This window comes from Hyla sarda, chromosome 3 (assembly GCF_029499605.1).
Source record: "Hyla sarda isolate aHylSar1 chromosome 3, aHylSar1.hap1, whole genome shotgun sequence".
Taxonomy (NCBI): domain Eukaryota; kingdom Metazoa; phylum Chordata; class Amphibia; order Anura; family Hylidae; genus Hyla; species Hyla sarda.
The window spans coordinates 324,834,154-324,853,174 of NC_079191.1; the positions used below are offsets into that span (position 1 = coordinate 324,834,154).

Here is a 19,021-nt window from a genome sequence, read left to right on the forward strand (position 1 = left end):
AGGAAATAGTTATCATATTATAGAATACTGACACTAAATGAGAAACTTTTAAGAATATTTTAGATTCTCACTGTAAGAGGTATATACCTTATGGCCTGGGTTCTCAACCTGGGGTACGCGTACCCCTAGGGGTACCCCAGTTTTTTTGGGGGGGTACGCGAAAGCACTGTCAAATACCGGTCATGTATTCTACTGTGAGTGAGCTGCGTGGTTGCCGGGGAGACGTGTGGCCTCCCCTGACATTGCACGGAGTTGACACACAGCGCAGGAGGACGTCACACGTCAGTGTGGCCCCGCCGAACTGGACGCGCTGCATGAAGTAGCAGCAGACAAGAGTAATAAAGCACAAGGCATTGAGATGGAGGGGGAAAGGGATAATGGCGGAGGGGGGATGGGGAGTAATAAAGCACAAGGCATTAAAATGTAATGCCTTGTGCTTTATTACTCCCCATCCCCCCTCAGCCATTATCCCTCTCCCCTTCCATCTTAATCTCTTGCGCCATTTCTCCCCCTCCATCTTAATCCCCTTGTGCCATTATTCCCCCCTCCCTCTGATCCTCTTTTACCATATCGGATAATAATGGCACAAGTGGATTAAGATGGAGGGGGGGGAAATGGCAAAAGGGGATCAGAGGGAGGGGGGAATAATGGTACAAGGGGATTAAGATGGAGGGGGGGGGAAATGGCGCAAGAGATTAAGATGGAAGGATAGAGGGATAATGGCGGATGGGGGGATGAGGAGTAATAAAGCACAAGGCATTACATTGTAATGCCTTGTGCTTTATTACTCCACATCCCCTCTCCGCCATTATCCCTCTCCCCCTCCAACTTAATCCCCTTGTGCTATTATTTCCCCTCCATCTTAATCCCCTTGTGCTATTATTCCCCCTCCATATTAACCCCTTAAGGACCCAGCCATTTTACACCTTAGGACCCGGCCATTTTTTGCACATCTGACCACTGTCACTTTAAACATTAATAACTCTGGAATGCTTTTAGTTATCATTCTGATTCTGAGATTGTTTTTTCGTGACATATTCTACTTTAACATAGTGGTAATTTTTTGTGGTAACTTGCATCCTTTCTTGGTGAAAAATCCCAAAATTTGATGAAAAATTTTAAAATGTTGCATTTTTCTAACTTTGAAGCTCTCTGCTTGTAAGGAAAATGGATATTCCAAATAATTTTTTTTTATTCACATATACAATATGTCTACTTTATGTTTGCATCATAAAATTGACGTGTTTTTACTTTTGGAAGACACCAGAGGGCTTCAAAGTTCAGCAGCAATTTTCCAATTTTTCTCAAAATTTCCAAAATCACAATTTTTCAGGGACCAGGTTCAGTTTTGCAATGGATTTGAAGGGTCTTCATCTTAGAAATACCCCACAAATGACCCCATTATAAAAACTGCACCCCCCAAAGTATTCAAAATTACATTCAGTCAGCATTTTAACCCTTTAGGTGTTTCACAGGAATAGCAGCAAAGTGAAGGAGAAAATTCACAATCTTCATTTTTTACACTTGCATGTTCTTGTAGACCAAATTTTTAAATTTTTACAAGGGGTAAAAGGAGAAAATGGATTGTTATTTTTGTAGCCCAATTTCTCTCGAGTAAGCACATATCTCATATGTCTATGTAAAGTGTTCGGCGGGCGTAGTAGAGGGCTCAGAAGCGAAGGGATTTTGGAGAGTATATTTTTCTGAAATGGTTTTTGGGGGGCATGTTGCATTTAGGAAGCCCCTATGGTGCCAGAACAGCAAAAAAAAAACACATGGCATACCATTTTGGAAACTAGACCCCTTGAGGAACGTAACAAGGAATAAAGTGAGCCTTAATACCCCACAGGTGTTTCACGACTTTTGCATATGTAAAAAAAATAAAAAATTTTCACTAAAATGTGTGCTTCCCCCCAAATTTCACATTTTTGCAAGGGTTAATAGCAGAAAATACCCACAAAATTTGTAACCCCATCTCTTCTGAGTATGGAGGTACCCCATAAGTTGACCTGAAGTGCACTACGGGCGAACTACAATACTCAGAAGAGAAGGAGTCATATTTGGCTTTTTGAGAGCAAATTTTGCTCGGGGGCATGTCGCATTTAGGAAGCCCCTATGGTGCCTGGACAGCAAAATAACCCCCCATGGCATACTATTTTGGAAACTAGACCCCTTGAGGAACGTAACAAGGGGTACAGTGAGCATTTACAACCCACTGGTGTCTGTCAGATCTTTGAAACAGTGGGCTGTACAAAAATTTTTATTTGCACAGCCCACTGTTATAAAGCTCTGTCAGACACCAGTGGGGTTTAAATTCTCACTGTACCCCTCATTAAATTCCGTGAGGGGTGTAGTTTACGAAATGGGGTCACATGTGTTTTTTTTTTTTTTTTTGTGTGCGTTTGTCAAAACCGCTGTAACAATCAGCCACCCCTGTGCAAATCACCTCAAATGTACATGGTGCACTCTCCCTTCTGGGCCTTGTTGTGCGCCCCCAGAAGACTTTACGCCCACATATGGGGTATCTCCGTAGTCGGGAGAAATTGCATTACAAATTTTGGGGGGCTTTTTTCCCTTTTACCTCTTGTCAAAATGAAAAGTATAGGGCGACAACAGCATGTTAGTGTAAACAATTAATTTTTTTACACTAACATGCTGGTGTAGACCCCAACTTCACCTTTTCATAAGGGGTGAAAGGAGAAAAAGCCCCCCAAAATTTGTTAGGCAATTTCTCCCAAGTACGGCGATACCCCATATGTGGCCCAAAACTGTTGCCTTGAAATAAGACAGGGCTCCAAAGTGAGAGCGCCATGCGCATTTGAGGCCTGAATTAGGGATTTGCATAGGGGTGGACATAGGGGTATTCTACGCCAGTGATTCCCAAACAGGGTGCCTCCAGCTGTTGCAAAACTCCCAGCATGCTTGGACAGTCAACGGCTGTCCGGCAATACTGCGAGTTGTTGTTTTGCAACAGCTGGAGGCTCCATTTTGGAAAAAGTGGCGTACCAGACGTTTTTCATTTTTATTGGGGAGGGGGGCTGTGTAGGGGTATGAGTATATGTAGTGTTTTTACTTTTTATTTTATTTTGTGTTAGTGTAGTGTAGTGTTTTTAGGGTACAGTCACACGGGCGAGGGATTACAGCGAGTTTTCCGCTGCGAGTTTGAGCTGCCGCGCAAAATTTGCTGCATCGCAAACTTGCAGCCTGATACTCACTGTAAGCCCCCTGCCCATGTGAGTGTACCCTGTACATTCACAGGGGTGGGGGGATCTCCAGCTGTTGCAAAACTACAACTCCCAGCATGTACAGTCTATCAGTGCATCCTGGTAGTTATAGTTTTGCAACAGCTGGAGGCACACGGGTTGGGAAACACTGAGTTAAGAAACAGACAATGTTTCCCAACCAGTGTGCCTCCAAAACCACAACTCCCAAACATTCTAAGGCATGCTGGAAGTAGTTGTTCGGCAACATCTTTAGAGCCAGATGTTGCCGAACTACAACTCCCAGCATGCTTGGAGTTGTAGTTTTGCAACATCTGGAGGACTACAGTTTGCAGACCACTAATACAGTGGTTCCCAATCTGTGCCCTTCCAGATGTTGCAAAACTACAACTCCCAGTATGCCAAAACAGTCCAGGCATGCTGGGAGTTGTAGTTCTGCAACATCTGAAGGGCCAGATGTTACAGAACTACAACTCCCAGCATGCCTGGACAGTAAGGGCATGCTGAGGATGTGTAGTTTTGCAACATCTGGAAGGGCACAGTGGTCCCAAAACTGTGGACCTCCAGATGTTGCAAAACTGCAAGTCCCAGCATGCCCAGACGCCAAGGGCTGTCTGGGCATGCTGGGAGTTGTAGTATACAGGGTCCTATTACAGCAATGCATGTTGCTTTACGGCGACGTGCATTGCTGTAAAGGGCCCGACCGCGGCTGAAGATCCACTCACCTGTCGCCGCCGCCGCCATCTTCTTCGCCGGGATCCGTGTCTTCAGGGACGAGGTAAGTACCGGGGCCGGTCCCCAGCACTCCCCCGTCCCCCGCCAAGTCCTCTGGCCTTCCTCCCGTCCTCTCCGGACTTTCAGGGGCCTGGCAGGACAGGAGGAAGTAACCGCCCCCCCCCCCCCCCCCCTGCGATTGGTCGGTTAACTAACAGACGGATCGCAGAGGATCGGAGGAGGTGGCCGGCTTGCCACCTCGCTCCTAGGCTCCAGCATAGTCCTGGCTGTCTGTGACAGCCGGGATCATGCAAAATAACCGGGCGGTCGGGTCCCAGAGACCCGATCAGCCCGGTATCGCCGCAGATCGCAAGGGCGATTTCCCTTGCGATTTGCGGCGATCGCCGACATGGGGGGCCTACATGGCCCCCCTTGGCGTTTGCCCTGGATGCCTGCTGAAGCATTTCAGAAGGCATCCGCTTCCGATCTCTGCCCGGCGCGCGGCAGGGACCAGAAACCGCCAGGGCGTAAGTTTATGCCCTGGGTCCATAAGTCCCAGGGCGCAGCGGAACAGGTTAATCTCCTTGTGCCATTATTATCAGATATTGCAAAAGGGGATCAGAGGAAGGAGGGAATAATGGCACAAGGGGATTAAGATGCATATTAATCCCCATGTGTCATTATTCCCCCCTCCCTCTGATCCCCTTTTGCCATTTCCCCCCTTCTAACTTAATGCCTTTGTGCCATTACTATTCGATATGGCAAAAGGGAATCAGAGGAAGGAGGAATGGCACAAAGGGATTAAGATGGAAGGGGGGAAATGGCGCAAGAGGATCAGAGGGAGGGAGGAATAATAGCACAAGAGATTAAGATGGAGGGGGGGGGGGTTGATTATTCCCCCTCGATATTAATCCCCTTGTGCCATTATTCCCCCCTCCCTCTGATTCCCTTTTGCCATATTGGATAATAATGGCACAAGGGGATTAAGAGGGAGGGGGGAATAATAGCACAAGGGGATTAAGATGGAGGGGGAATAATAGCACAAGGGGATTAAGATGGAGGGGGAATAAGAGCTCAAGGGGATTAAGATGGAGGGGGGAATAATAGCACAAGGGGATTAAGATGGAAAGGGAATGCATTAGTATAAAGGTAAGAACACGCCTTTTGTCCGCGGGTACCCCTCGAGTGCAAGTTCCGCACGAGGGGGTACCCGTGGACATACTTTCAGCCTTTGGGGTACAGTTGCCAAAAAGTTGAGAACCACTGCCTTATGGGAATAAAAGCGTCAGGAATAAAAGAAAATCAATATGGATAAATAAAAATGTTAAGGGGGCAATAAATGACAAAAATAAAGCATTCAAACTACTAAAACAGGACAGTGAAGAAGCATTAAAAAGCTATAGAGAAAAATGTAAATATGTAAAAAAACAGATAAATGCAGCAAAAATAGAGACAGAAAGACTCATTGCCAAAGAGAGTAAAACTAACCACAAAATGTTCTTTAACTATATAAATAGCAAAAAGGTCAAAAATGAAATTGTAGGCCCTTTAAATAATGATGAGGAAGAAATTATAGACAGGGATCGGGAAAAAGCAAATATATTAAACAAATTCTTCATTGTATTCACCGAGGAAAATGAAATGCTAGATGAAATACAGCGAGATAAGGTAAACTCCCCAGTACAGGTCCCCTGTCTAACCCAGGAAGTACAGGTCACCTGTCTAACCCAGGAAGAAGTACAGTGCCGCCTACAAAAAATCTAAATAGACAAATCGCCAGGTCCAGATAGCATTCACCTCCATGTTCTAAAGGAACTAAGTAATGTAATTGACAGACCCCTATTTTTTAATATTCAGGGACTCTGCAGTGACAGGGATTGTTCCCCAGGACTGTCGCATGGCAAATGTTGTGCCAAAATTTAAAAAGGGGTTAAAAGGTGACCCCGGGAATTATAGACCTGTTGGTTTAACCTCCGTTGTATGTAAATTGTTCAAGGGTTTTCTAAGAGATGCTATTTTGGAGTATCTTGATAAAAATTTATGTATGACCCCATATCAGCATGGCTCCAGACTGGACTAGGGGGAATCGCTGGATGTCGTATATCTGGATTTTTCCAAAGCATTTGACACGGTGCCACATAAAAGGTTGGTGGATAAAATGAGAAAGATGGGGCTGGGGAGAATGTGTGCAAGTGGGTAAGTAACAGGCTCAGTGATAGGAAACAGAGGGTGGTTATTAATGGTACTTATCCTGATTGGCTGACTGTTACTAGTGGGGTACCACAGGGGTCAGTTTATTCTATTTAACCCCTTAAGGACCCAGGGTTTTTCCGTTTATGCACTTTCATTTTTCCTCCTTACCTTTAAAAAATCATAACTCTTTCAATTTTGCATCTAAAAATCCATATGATGGCTTACTTTTTGCGCCACCAATTCTACTTTGTAATGACATCAGTTATTTTACCCCATAATCTTCTGCGAAACGGAAAAAAATAATAATTGTGCAACAAAATTGAAGAAAAAAAATGCCATTTTGTGGGCTTCCTTTTCTACACAGTACATTTTTCGGTAAAAATTACACCTTATCTTTATTCTGTAGGTCCATACGGTTAAAATGATACCCTACTTATGTAGGTTTGATTTTGTCATACTTCTGAAAAAAATCATAACTACATGCAGGAAAATGTATGCATTTAAAATTGTCATCTTCTGACCCTTATAACTTTTTATTTTTCCGCGTATGGGGCGGTATGAGGGCTCATTTTTTGCGACGTGATCTGAAGTTTTTAGCTGTACCATTTTTGTATTGATCTGACTTATTTGATTGATTTTTTCATGATATAAAAAGTCATGCCATTGACCGTGCGGTTAAATTAATAGTATATTTTTATAATTCGGACATTTCCGCATGCATTGATACCACATATGTTTAATTTTATTTTTATTTACACAGTTTTTTTTTTAAATGGGAAAAGGGGGGTGATTCAAACTTTTATTAGGGAAGGGGGTCAAATGATCTTTATTAACTTTTTTTTCATTTTTTTTTTTTGCAATATTATAGCTCCCATAGGTGGCTACAACACTGTACACACTGATCTTTTACATTGATCAATGGTTTCTCATAGGAAACCATTGATCAATGATTCTGCCGCTTGACTGCTCATGCATGGATCTCACTTCGGTGATCGGACAACAGGAGGCAAGGTAAGGGGGCCTCCTGCTGTCCTAGAGCTGTTCGGGATGCCACAATTTTGCCGTGGCTATCCCGAACAGCCCCGAGCTAACCGGCAACGTTTTATTTTGAAGGCCACGTCTAAAGGGTTAATAGCGCGCGGCACCGCGATCAGTGCTGCGCGCTATTAGCCACGGGTCCCGGCCATTGTTAGAGGCCAGGCCACACCGTGGCCCCCGCGTTATAGAACGGGAGCAGACTCATGATGTACCGGTACATCATGGGTCCTTAAGAGGTTAATATATTCATTAATGACCTTGTAAAGTGGTTGTATAGTAAAGTAGCAGTCTTTGCAGATGATCCTAAACTCTGTAAAGTGGTCAACACTATTGAGGACAGTGCATGGTTACAAATGGATCTGGATAGGTTGGAGGTTTGGCTGGGAAGTGGCAGATGAGGTTCAACACTGATAAATGTAAGGAACATGCATATAGGGAAGAAAAATCCAGGTTGGGATTATGTATTTAATGGCACACTTGGGACAACTGACGTGGAAAAGGACTTAAGAGTCTTAGTTAATAGTAAATTTAGCTGTAGTAACCAGTGTCGGATAGCTGCTGCCAAGGCAAATAAAATCATGGAGTGCATCAATTGGGGCATAGATGCCAACAACAAGGAAATAATTCTACCGCTGTACAAATCACTAGTCAGACCACACAGAATACTGTGTACAGTACTGGGCAGCAGTGTACAAGAAAGATATAGTGGAGCTGGAGAGGGTTCAAAGACGGGCAACCAAGGTAATGCGGGGAATAGGAGGACTACAGTACACAGAAAGATTATCAGAATAAGAATTATTTAGTTTAGAAAAAAAAAGACTTAGGGGAGACCTAATAACTATGTATAAATATGTCAAGGGGCAGTACAGAAATCTTTCCCATGATCTATTTATACCCAGGCCTGTATCCATAACAATCCTCTACATCTTGAGGAAAGAAGGTTTCTACACTAGCACAGACGGGGGTTCTTTACTGTAAGAGCAGTGAGACTGTGGAATTCTCTCCCGGAGGACGTGGTCATGGTGAACTCTGTAAAACAGTTCAAAAGGGGTCTGGATGCAAGTTTGGAGAATAATAACATGGCTGGTTATGTATTCTAGATTTATAGGGACATTACATCAATGGGTGGAGGGACCACTGGGTGAGAAGGAGATCATTCGACAGTGGATTGCAGTTTTTCAACAACTGGTGTTACCCTGGTTGGAAAACACTGGTCTATTGACTACAGCAGAGCATGGAAGGCAGCTCAACTGTGTTTCCATGGGTGGAGTGGCTGATGTGTGGGAGGAAGAAAAATGACCTCACACTTACAAACAAGGAATTCTGGGCTTCTAGTTGGAGGGAGGTAACTTCAAAAGGAAATAGCCATTTCACAAAGAGAAATCAGTATCGTTATAGTGGAATCACAACATAGAGATTTAGCCCCAAGACAAGCACAGATCCTTCCTAAGCATGTCCATTACTGTCTGGCAGGTACGTAGTAAAATCACCTTATGGTGGATAACCCCTTTAACCCCCTCCTTCCCCAGTGCCATATGGGTACGTCCTGGGAAGGGGGAGCAGCTACGGAGTGGGATTGTGACGTCAAGCCGCTCTGTACCGTGCTGGAATCAATTAGCCTGGGGCCATAGATAATAGCTTGCAGCGGTGAGGCTATTAATATTTTAGATCCTGTGATCAAAGCTACCTTCCTTTGTGCTGTTGGATCTTCTTTATGTTGCTCTAGCCTACTTTGGCACAAATGCTCCGCAATGACTGGCCCCCTAACCAATTGACACCCCCGCAAATATATTCAGGGGTCCGACCAGGTTTAATGCCCCCCCCAGAGGTCCACCTAACTGTTTTTTGTGGGTCCCATGTCTGATCTGCTGATAGACCCTGCTGAGTCAGTAGATTGCCAATAGCACTAAGTAATGATATGCAATAGCATAGCCTTATTCAGTGTTAGCAATCTGATTTTATTTAAAAAAAAATTGAATTATATTAAAAAACATGTTATTCCAAATGTGTCAATAATAGGAAAAATAACAGTCTACATTCTAGGTTCTATTCAGTAATTATCTCTGTAGCGTGCATAGGGCCAAAAAATGGGAGGAGATTGTTATTTATAGGGTCCATTCAGCAACCTTTCAGAAACAAACCTGTCTGTTCTAGCAGCAGCTGAATTAGTTCATATGATGCAGAAAGTTGGAGAGGTTATTGTTTGTGCTGTTCGACAAATCTCTGTGATAAAGCTTGAAATTCTGTTTGAGGCAGTTGTGATCCTAACATTTGCGTTAAAAATTAAGAGAGGAGGCTCCTTGGTATACATTACCTGGGTAGATGCAAGAGCAATTGCTTTTGTTTCATGCAACAAGTAACCTGGATTACAACTTACTCTGGGAGGTAAAGAGGTTAGTGTGATATTAGGTGATTTTGTTTTATATTTTAGCAACCTTTTATGTTTTTGTTGACACCTAAAATATACATTGGAATGCATAGGGCATAAAAGGTATATGGTTACTTACTTAAAAGGTGTACAGTATATCGTAGTTCATTCTCTCCTTTTGTAGTTTCTGTATATATGTAAGATATGTTTTATGTATATGGTAAACAATTTTAAAACACCTAAAAAGTATATATTATTCTATATTTTGCTGTGCCTGTATAATTGAAATATTAACTTCAGGCATCAGTATTAGAATATTTGACCTTGAATCTTATTTAATAGTAATAATAATATTTATTTATATAGCACCAACATACAGCACTTTCTAAGGCAAAATCAGACATTATAGAATGTACAACTTATATAATGTGCTAAATGTAAACTTAAACAAGAGTATATGCATCTCCCTTAACTACTATTAATTAGAAATAATCTTAGACATTCACTGATACAATACTGGCATATTTACTGTATACATCATGTAGATGTTAAAAATTTGCCAATACGTAAAAATGTCAAAGTACCTTACAGAGTTACTGTCAATTACAACTTTTGACATGTTGCCCAGACATCAAATATTGTGATCAATTCTGAGACCCACTGGGGGAGATTTATCATAACCTGTGCAAAGATAAAGTTGCCCAGTTGCCCATAGCAACCAATCAGATTGCTTCTTTCATTTTGCAGAGGCCTTGTTAAAAATGAAAGAAGTGATCTGATTAGTTGCTATGAGCAACTTTTCCTCTGGACAGGTTTTGATTAATCTCCCCCACTGTGATTACAAGCCGAAGGGATTGCTTTGTAGGATGCTCCACTCACTGGACACTCTAGGAATTTCAAACCCGTGGGTTGTATGTGGTAGTTTTTTGCAAATATTGCACTAACAACAAAACATATACAAACCTGAAAAGTGACTGGCATTGTCACAAAATGTGTGTAAACATTAGTCCAGATTGATTATTGCAAATGTGTAAGAATTTTGACTTCACTTCTTCACTTCTGTTTATTACAAATTTTGGACAAATAATGAGTGGCTTGCAACACTATGCACCAAAAATGCAAGAATTTGAAATATTTATATACCGCAAAGCCACTGTGATAAATCTAGAGCATTCTAAAACTGTATGTTTACCTGTCTAAGAATTGCTGATATAATGCAGAGGATTACTTAAACTTCTGCTTTTGTAGGCTTACAGCTGGGGAATGTAAATGAGAAGAAAGGTGTAAATCACAGATTTTGAATCAGTATCTTTCAACTTAATTATGGGCAAAGGCTTGCTATTAAAATAAAAACAGCTAATACAATTAATACAATGGCACCCCGCAAGTCTCTAATGTCAGGTCACCCCCAATCACTTAGACAGCACACAGCTGCTGCCAATTATTGTGGAAGCAGCACTGTGATGTCAAATCTGCAGCACTGAGAAGAAGAGGAGAGTTGGCAGACACCAGCCTGCGGATGACTTGCTGGGACACAAGAGACTTGCTAGTAGCCAGAAAGGTACATGTAAGCTTTTTGTATTTCAATAGGGTGGTCTTACAGAGTGTTGCATCGAAAACTGATTCAATACTTGCTACAATTAACCTGAGGGTGCTCTAAGGCTACTTTTACACTGTGCAGTTTTGTTCCAGTTTTTGAGGCAGCTTTGAACCCAAAACCAAGTGTGGATCATAATAAATTATATAATATAAAGAACAGGTGCTCCTACTTTTCTTTTTTTCTATTTGAATTCATTCCACACTAGGAGTAGATTAGATGTAGCAGCTATTTTTTATATTTTTATATATATATATATATATATATATATATATATATATATATATATATATATATATTATAATTCACACCTGGTTTAGGCTTCAAATCTTGTGCAAAAACTGCAACAAACTGCACCATGTACACAAAACTGCAGCCTTAGACATTCAGGTTTTTGATGCAGTTTTGAAGCCAAAACCAGATATGGGTAATAATGAATTAGCTAATATAAAGAACATACGGTATGCTACTTTTACTCCTTTTTCCTTTTTCTGTTTTGTAAAGTTTCATGCGGATTTCTGTTTTGACAATAATTGTAGCATGTATAGAATTTGCCATTAGCTGTACTGCGAACCCAAACTGCATGCGGTTGTGATGCAGTTTGGCCTTTTATGAAGATTTCTGGTCATTTATTTTTACTTCTTTTCTGATGGTATAGATACAGCAGAAGTCAGTTTATTGTCAACTTACTATATCAATGCAAAATCAAAGATTACCATATTAAGTTATGTGCATTCAGTCAAGAACCCCAATATTTATATATATATATATCTATATATTAATTTTTACTGGAAAAAAACACCAGACCTTTCACAGAAAATTGACACATGACACAGGATCTATTGGAAAATAGATCCAGGGAACAGGGATGCCATCTGTCCCCACTTCTGTATGTCCTGGTGATATAGAACTTAATGGCCACTATAAGAGCAGACCCTGATATCTGCTGTGTGGTTATCATTGGTCAGGAATACAAAAGGTTCCACATTCACGGATGATTTTCCAGTTTACGTTTCTAATCCCCCAGTTTCTTTGCCTTCTTTGATGGTCCGCTTGTCTGATTTTGGCCGATAGTCCAACTTCTTCCAAAACGGAATATTTTGCTACCCGGACATACAGTGGACTTGTTCTGTTCCTCTTACCTGGCCGCCCCATGGTATCACATAATTAGGGACTAAAATCCTGTTTGACTTTTTGTATTTATTCAATGAAATTTTTTCTACTTGCTGGCCTGCTTCTGTATGGACCTTGCTTCTTGTGACCGTAGGGAACTCTTCTGGTTCGGTATGATCATATTCTCAAACTTACTTTGCTACCGTGGCTATTATAACTACTGCTAACAGTTCCCATTCATATTCTGCTGTATTCTGGCATGGCCTGCAGAGGTGCTTCAGCACGTTTGTGTGGTCCTCTTCCTGCCCCAAAATCAATAGGCACACCTTGATGAGGCATAAACATTCAGGTGGGAGTAAGACCGGTGATTGTATTATCTTGCCTGCACCTACACCCGAATACTTGACCTATTTCATAACACCATCTCTAAACTGTAGGTTTGCCTAGCACAAGACCTTTTCTCTTGGGCCCTATGCACTGTCCCTTGGACCTGGTCCCTCTCTATTCACTATTCTATTTCCTTCTTCACATGCTACACCTTGGCTGCATGCTTCTGCCACCTGGAAGCACCCTTGTTGATAAACTAGGGCCCCTCCTTCATATCTGAGATCATTCAGAGTCTCCTCTAGCTTGTCCTATTTTTGGGTCTTTTCCATCTTGCACTCTTCGCTTTCATCGTGTCCTGTCTGGAGGTGCTTTTAAGCCTCCGGCTCTCTAATCTCCCTCTCTGGCGCACCTTTAGAACCTTTGTTTGGCATCCTTGTACCCCTGGCACTACATTTTGACCATCTTAAGTTTTCTATTCTCCTTTTGCTTGCAGTCCCTTCCCACTCTTTGCCAGACATGGAAGCTGGAACTTGGCATGCAATTTTCTCCTAACCAATTACTAATCTGTAATTGCTACAAAAGCCCAAGATTCCTTATAAAATCCTGTCTGCTAAACAGTGGTTGGCGATGTGGGGGTGCCAGGGTACGAAGACACACATTTGGTGGGATTGCCCTCAACCCATGCTCTTTTAGGAAGCAGTTCTCAAAGTATTCACCGATGTTGCAAGTCTTTCATTCCCAATGGCACCTGAAGCAGTCTTCTGTTATATGTTTCCTTCGAGCCAAACTAAACAAAAAAATTCCTTATCCAGACATCTCCAGGTAGCTAAGACCATTATTCCTAAAAAATGAAAATCTCCAGATCCCCTCAACTTGGAGGAGTGGTCTGCCGAGATCATGCATATCCAGCATATGAAAGACTTTCTGAGGCTCTTGGTTTCCCCTAGTCATGTGGACCGCTATACTGCCACTTGGTGACCTTGGTTAGAATTCTCTTCTTCCAGTTACCGGATGCCGATCGGGCCGATGCCCTGCAGATCCCGCTGTCAACTTTGATCGCGACATCTAAAGGGTCTTTAGATGTCGCGATCAAAGTTGACAGCGGGATCTGATATTGGCAGTTAGCTCAGGGAACGTATCGGGGCATCCGCAGCGAAATCACGGATCCCGATCAGCTGAGTGGACAGCGGGAGGGTCCTTTCCTGCCTCCTTGCCATCTGATCGGTGCTCTGATGCTGCAGCCAGCCATGGCAGGCTAGAGCAGCAGAGCACCTATAACACTGATTAATGCTGAGCCAAAGATCAACATTGAACAATGTATGCAATCGCAATTTTGCATGTTCTAGCCCCCTATGGTGACTAAAACAAATAGTAACAAGTTTAAAAAAACAGAGTAAATGTAAATAAGCCCCTCCCCTAATAAAAGTTTGAATCACCCCATTTGTAAAATAAAATAATCAAAAATATACATAAACGCAGTATCGCCGCGTGCGTAAATGTCCCAACTATTAAAACATAATGTTAATTAATTTGCACAGTCAATGGCATACAGGTGAAAAAATACCAAATCCAATATTGCGCATTTTTGGTCACTTCATATACCATAAAAACATGTATAAAAAGCGATCAAGAAGTCCTATTTAAAAAAAAAAATGGTACCAATTAAAACTACAGATCACGGGCCAAAAAAATTTGCCTTCATACATCACCGTATGTGGAAAAATAATAAATGTATAGGGTTCAGAAGAGAACAATTTTAAGCATACTAATTTTGGTGCATGTATTACATTTTTTTTTAAAAGAGATAGTGTTCCTTGTGTAATTAGCAGACGCTTTCCTATTCACTTGTTTTAAAATGACCAACATAAATATGTTTATAATGTAATAGAAATATCAGCCACTAGGCGGCGCTGTTCTGGTCCCTGCTGCAATTAATACGGTGAGTTTGGTCTCCTCCCGGCCTGGCAGGAGACCAAACTCTAGAAGTGATTCTGGCTACACTGAGCTTGATTGACAGCTGCACAGAGCTTCAGTGAAAGCTGCACAGACTGAAAGCTGCACAGAGCCTCACTAAAGTTGCATAAAGCTTGAGGTCTTTTATTCATCACAACTCTGCAAAGATGTGAGGGCGGAAGTGGTCCCCCAGCAAGCTTCAGTGATGTTATGCCTGCTGGGGAACACCCACTTTCTCTTGCTAGGAGATTGCACTATGTGAGCAAGAAGAAAGGTAGGATAAAGTGTTTTAATGGATGGAGGGGTGTTAGGAGTAGTTAGGGAACATAGCCTGAGTTAGTTTAGAAAAGTTTATTTGGTGACAGGTACTCTTTAAAGTAGTAAAAATAAAATAAAATCTATATAAATTGTATCCTTGTAATCATATGGACCTACCGAAAAGTGCACTGCACAAAAAACGTAAACCCCAAAAGTTACTAAATGAAGTTTTTTTTATTATACCCCTCAAATAATATTTTAATGTCTTTACAAAGTGCAATTGGTGACACAAAAAACAAGCCCTTATATGGGTCTGTTGATTAAAAATTTAAAGCGTTATGAAAGTGCACAAACCAAAATTGGCCTGGTGCTTAAGGGCAAAATGTGCTTGGTCCTTAAGGGGTTAATTGTGACACATTTACAGGGCTAACCAACTTTCTGTGTGTCCTCTTTTGCTATGCTTGCTCTGCCTGACACACTGTGGACATGTCCTTCCCTAGCTATGGCATTTCTACTACAATTTATAATAATGGCAGATATCTTTTTCCATTACTTTTTTACATGGTGAGTGATAACTCTTTTGAAAGAGGTTCACCCACGCTATAAGCCTATATATTTAGCTTAGTGTGGGTGACCTAAAAACAGGTTCACGTACCTGAAAGATTGCATTTAATACTTAAGCACAGCTATAATACTTTGGAATATGACAAATAAAATCATAATATGCTTTTGAAAACTTAATTTTGGTGTTCCATCCTCATGTATATTGCTGAGATCCAGGATAACAGCCATGGCTCCATTATAAGCAGGTTAACATTAAAAAAAAACATTGCAATGCAGCATTAAATGCATTTTACTGGAAGCAGAAAATAGTTTCAAGATGTGTTGGTAGAGGTTATTACAACTAATAAAGGCCTATAGTGTGGTTGACCCTCCTTCAAAGGAGGTATCACTAACCCAAATCTGTGACGCTGTAACAGAGTTACTCCATTATTATTCACTCTTTTTTCTGGTGACGTAGCTCTTAGCAGCCAAGTGGAGAGACATGCCACCAAGCTTGCTGCTGAATTTGTGGCTGCACTGCTGAAAAGTTACTTGCAAGGATCTTGGAAGCCGCGCAGATGCAGCAGGAGCGGTGACATATTTCCCTGCTTGGCTATTGATGACAGAGAAGTCACCAGAAGGAGTGAATAAGAATGACAGGGTTGGTGGAAGGGGTGGAATGGCACCACGATCGTTACTAAAAGAGCAGAAGGAACTTGCCCATTGGTATTTTCTCTACATTTAGCATATCTTTATTTTACTTCATAATTCAGCAACAGCTTCACGGATTCAGGTGAGTGATAACTCTTTTGAAAGAGGTTCACCCACGCTAAGCCTATATATTTAGCTTAGTGTGGGTGACCTTCTTGTCACTGTCACTTTTAGTCACAAGCTTATTACTCTACAGTGGGAAAACTATTAGGAATATAGCTCACACACTAGTACTGGGTCACAGTAAATAGTACATAAAAAGGCCAGGCTTTATAAAGGGGCTGAACAGTGCAAGTATGTATATTTATTAAAGTAAATCACAGGTGTAGCCAATGTGTGAATTTAGATACAACAAATCTTAAGAAGTGAGTAAGTCTGTATGTACTTCTGACGAAGTTTCAGTGTGCTCCTGATAATATGGAGGATACTGTCCCAGGAACTTACCTCCCAAAACTGCATCTGGGCATTTGTGAGCTACTGGACAGTGTGAAGTGCTACTTGGCACCATCAGTTTCACTGAAATGTATTTCAGTTTTAATGAGGTTTGGGGAATGTGAGGGCCAGTCAATGGCTTCGACATATTTGCCATTCAGGAACTGCCTACACACTCTTGCCACATGAGGATCTGAGGAGGAAGGTAAGGGCCCTTCCTCCGTCCTCTCAGTTGATCGGGACCTCAAAATATTACCTCGGTGGTCCCGATCGGCTTCACTGAGCTACCGGCAGTAGATTTTTGGCATTTTAGATACAACAATTAACTTTGATCGCGGCTTCTAAAGCGTTAATTCCAGACATTGGCCCGATCTGCAATGTTCGGCATTAGCCACGGGTCCTGGCAGCTGCGATCAAATGGATATAAAGCAAGCTCAGCTCCTGAGCTCGCTTCATAGACCTGCCGCACAGCTGCGCCATAGTTTGCAATTAGCCAACTTGCTTGGTTCTGTAGATATCTCTTCTTATCTCTTGCTGACAGCTGGTAGTAATCCACCAGCTCTGCGCTTTAGAAGCAGTAGTGACATCACACCCTGTAGCCAGAGCTCCTGAGCTGAATGCACATCAGGCTTCTTGCTTGGGCTTCTCTCAGTACATTCATCATGTCTGACAGTTGCAGGCATAGGTCTTTAGCTTGGGAGCTGTCAGACACAGAAGCAAATAACCTGCCTCTAACATCAGTCCATTCACAATATTTGGAGTGTGAGTAGACAGCATCAGAGAGAGAGAGAAAGAGAGGTAATTAGGGGAGATAAGACAACCCATTTAATTTTGTTGTACCACTAATTTCATTTTAACCACATTGCTAATTTTTTTTTCTACAATTTAATAATTTTTTTTTTTAAACAAAAACAGAGAAACACAACCGCACATCCACAATTTGTATTTTAATTTACTTGCTTCTCAGCATAATTCCAAAAACTAACAGGTTGTTAGTATACATTTTGATCAAAAAGTACAAGCCCACTTGCCACATCAAGGCCACCCAGTCAGAGTGGGTCCCTAATCTAACACTGGCATAGTGCCGGGCGGCGACCACTGACTGCACGACACCAAGCCCACAGGGAGAAAGACTCAGTGGCCAGGAAGCCCCACTGCTGCTGCTCCAGGCCACCCCACCCCACAGACACAGCATCACAGCAACAAATGCCGCCACAGAGCCAGGGCCAGATTAAGGCTGCCTGGAAGATGGAGCACTTCATTATGTTGCCCCCCCACCGACAGTTCCCCCGCATTAGGTGCAGTATAGTTCCCCCACATTAGGTGCAGTATAGCTCCCCCACATTAGGGGCAGTATAGTCCCCCACATTAGGTGCAGTATAGTCCCCCACATTAGGTGCAGTATAGTCCCACCCCATTAGGTGCAGTATAGCTCTCCCACAGACATACAGCCTTCAGCCATATACAGTGTATGGCTGGAGGCTGTATGCCTGTTTGCCTCAGTGTTCCGACCACCACTCCTCTGGTCTGGGGACCCCGGGGACCAGGGTCACGATCTACTGCTATGGCCTATGGGCCATTGCAGTAGGAACCGGAGGAGCGGAGGTCGGAACACTGAGGCATACTGAGGCAAACAGGCATACATGGTCACTTACCATGCGCGAGTGTCCTCCTCGATGCTCCGCTCCACTCTGCTCTTCTTCTATGGGCGCACGCAGGGACGTCAGTGACGTCCCTGCGTGTGCTACCTCCTGGCAGCCCCTGCGTTTTTAACCTCTTAAGGACCCAGGACGTACGGGGACGTCCCCGCACCCTGGGCTTGCCGGGCAGAGATCGGAACCGGATGCCTGCTGAAATGCTTCAGCAGGCATCCAGGGCAAATGCCGAGAGGGGCCATGTAGGCCCCCCATGTCGGCCCTTGCGATCTGTGGCGATACCGGGCTGATCGGGTCTCTGGGACCCGACCACCCGGTAATTTCGCATGATCCCGGCTGTCACAGACAGCCAGGACCATGCTAAAGTATAGGAGCGAGGTGGCAAACCTGCCACCTCCTCCTATACCCTGCGATCCGTCGGTTAGTTAACCGACCAATCGCAGGAGGGGGGCGGTTACTTCCTCCCGTCCTGCCCAGCCCCTTGAAGTCCGGAGAGGACTTACCTCGTCCCTGAAGACCCGGATCCAGACGATGAAGACGGCGGCGGCGGCGACAGGTGAGTAGATCTTCAGCCGCGGTCGGGCCCTTTACAGCAATGCACGTCGCCGTAAAGTGACATGCATTGCTGTATTGGGACCCTGTAAACTACAACTCCCAGCATGCCCAGACAGCCCTTGGCGTCTGGGCATGCTGGGAGTTGCAGTTTTGCAACTTCTGGAGGTCCACAGTTTTTGGACCACTGTGCCCTTCCAGATGTTGCAAAACTACACATCTTCAGCATGCCCTTACTGTCCAGGCATGCTGGGAGTTGTAGTTCTGTAACATCTGGCCCTTCAGATGTTTCAGAACTACAACTCCCAGCATGCCTGGACAGTTTTGGCATACTGGGAGTTGTAGT

The 19,021-nt window shown here is 43.0% G+C and overlaps 1 long non-coding RNA gene across 3 annotated transcripts in view; it reads right to left on the minus strand.

Moving 5' to 3' along the window:
- Positions 1–10,726: 10,726 nt before the first annotated feature.
- LOC130362562 (uncharacterized) overlaps positions 10,727–19,021 on the minus strand; it is a 79,757-nt gene continuing 71,462 nt past the window's right edge. For all 3 annotated transcript variants that reach the window (XR_008891460.1, XR_008891461.1, XR_008891462.1), the window contains exon 5: positions 10,727–10,790. This is a non-coding gene — a long non-coding RNA (uncharacterized LOC130362562). The remainder of the gene's footprint in view (positions 10,791–19,021) is intronic.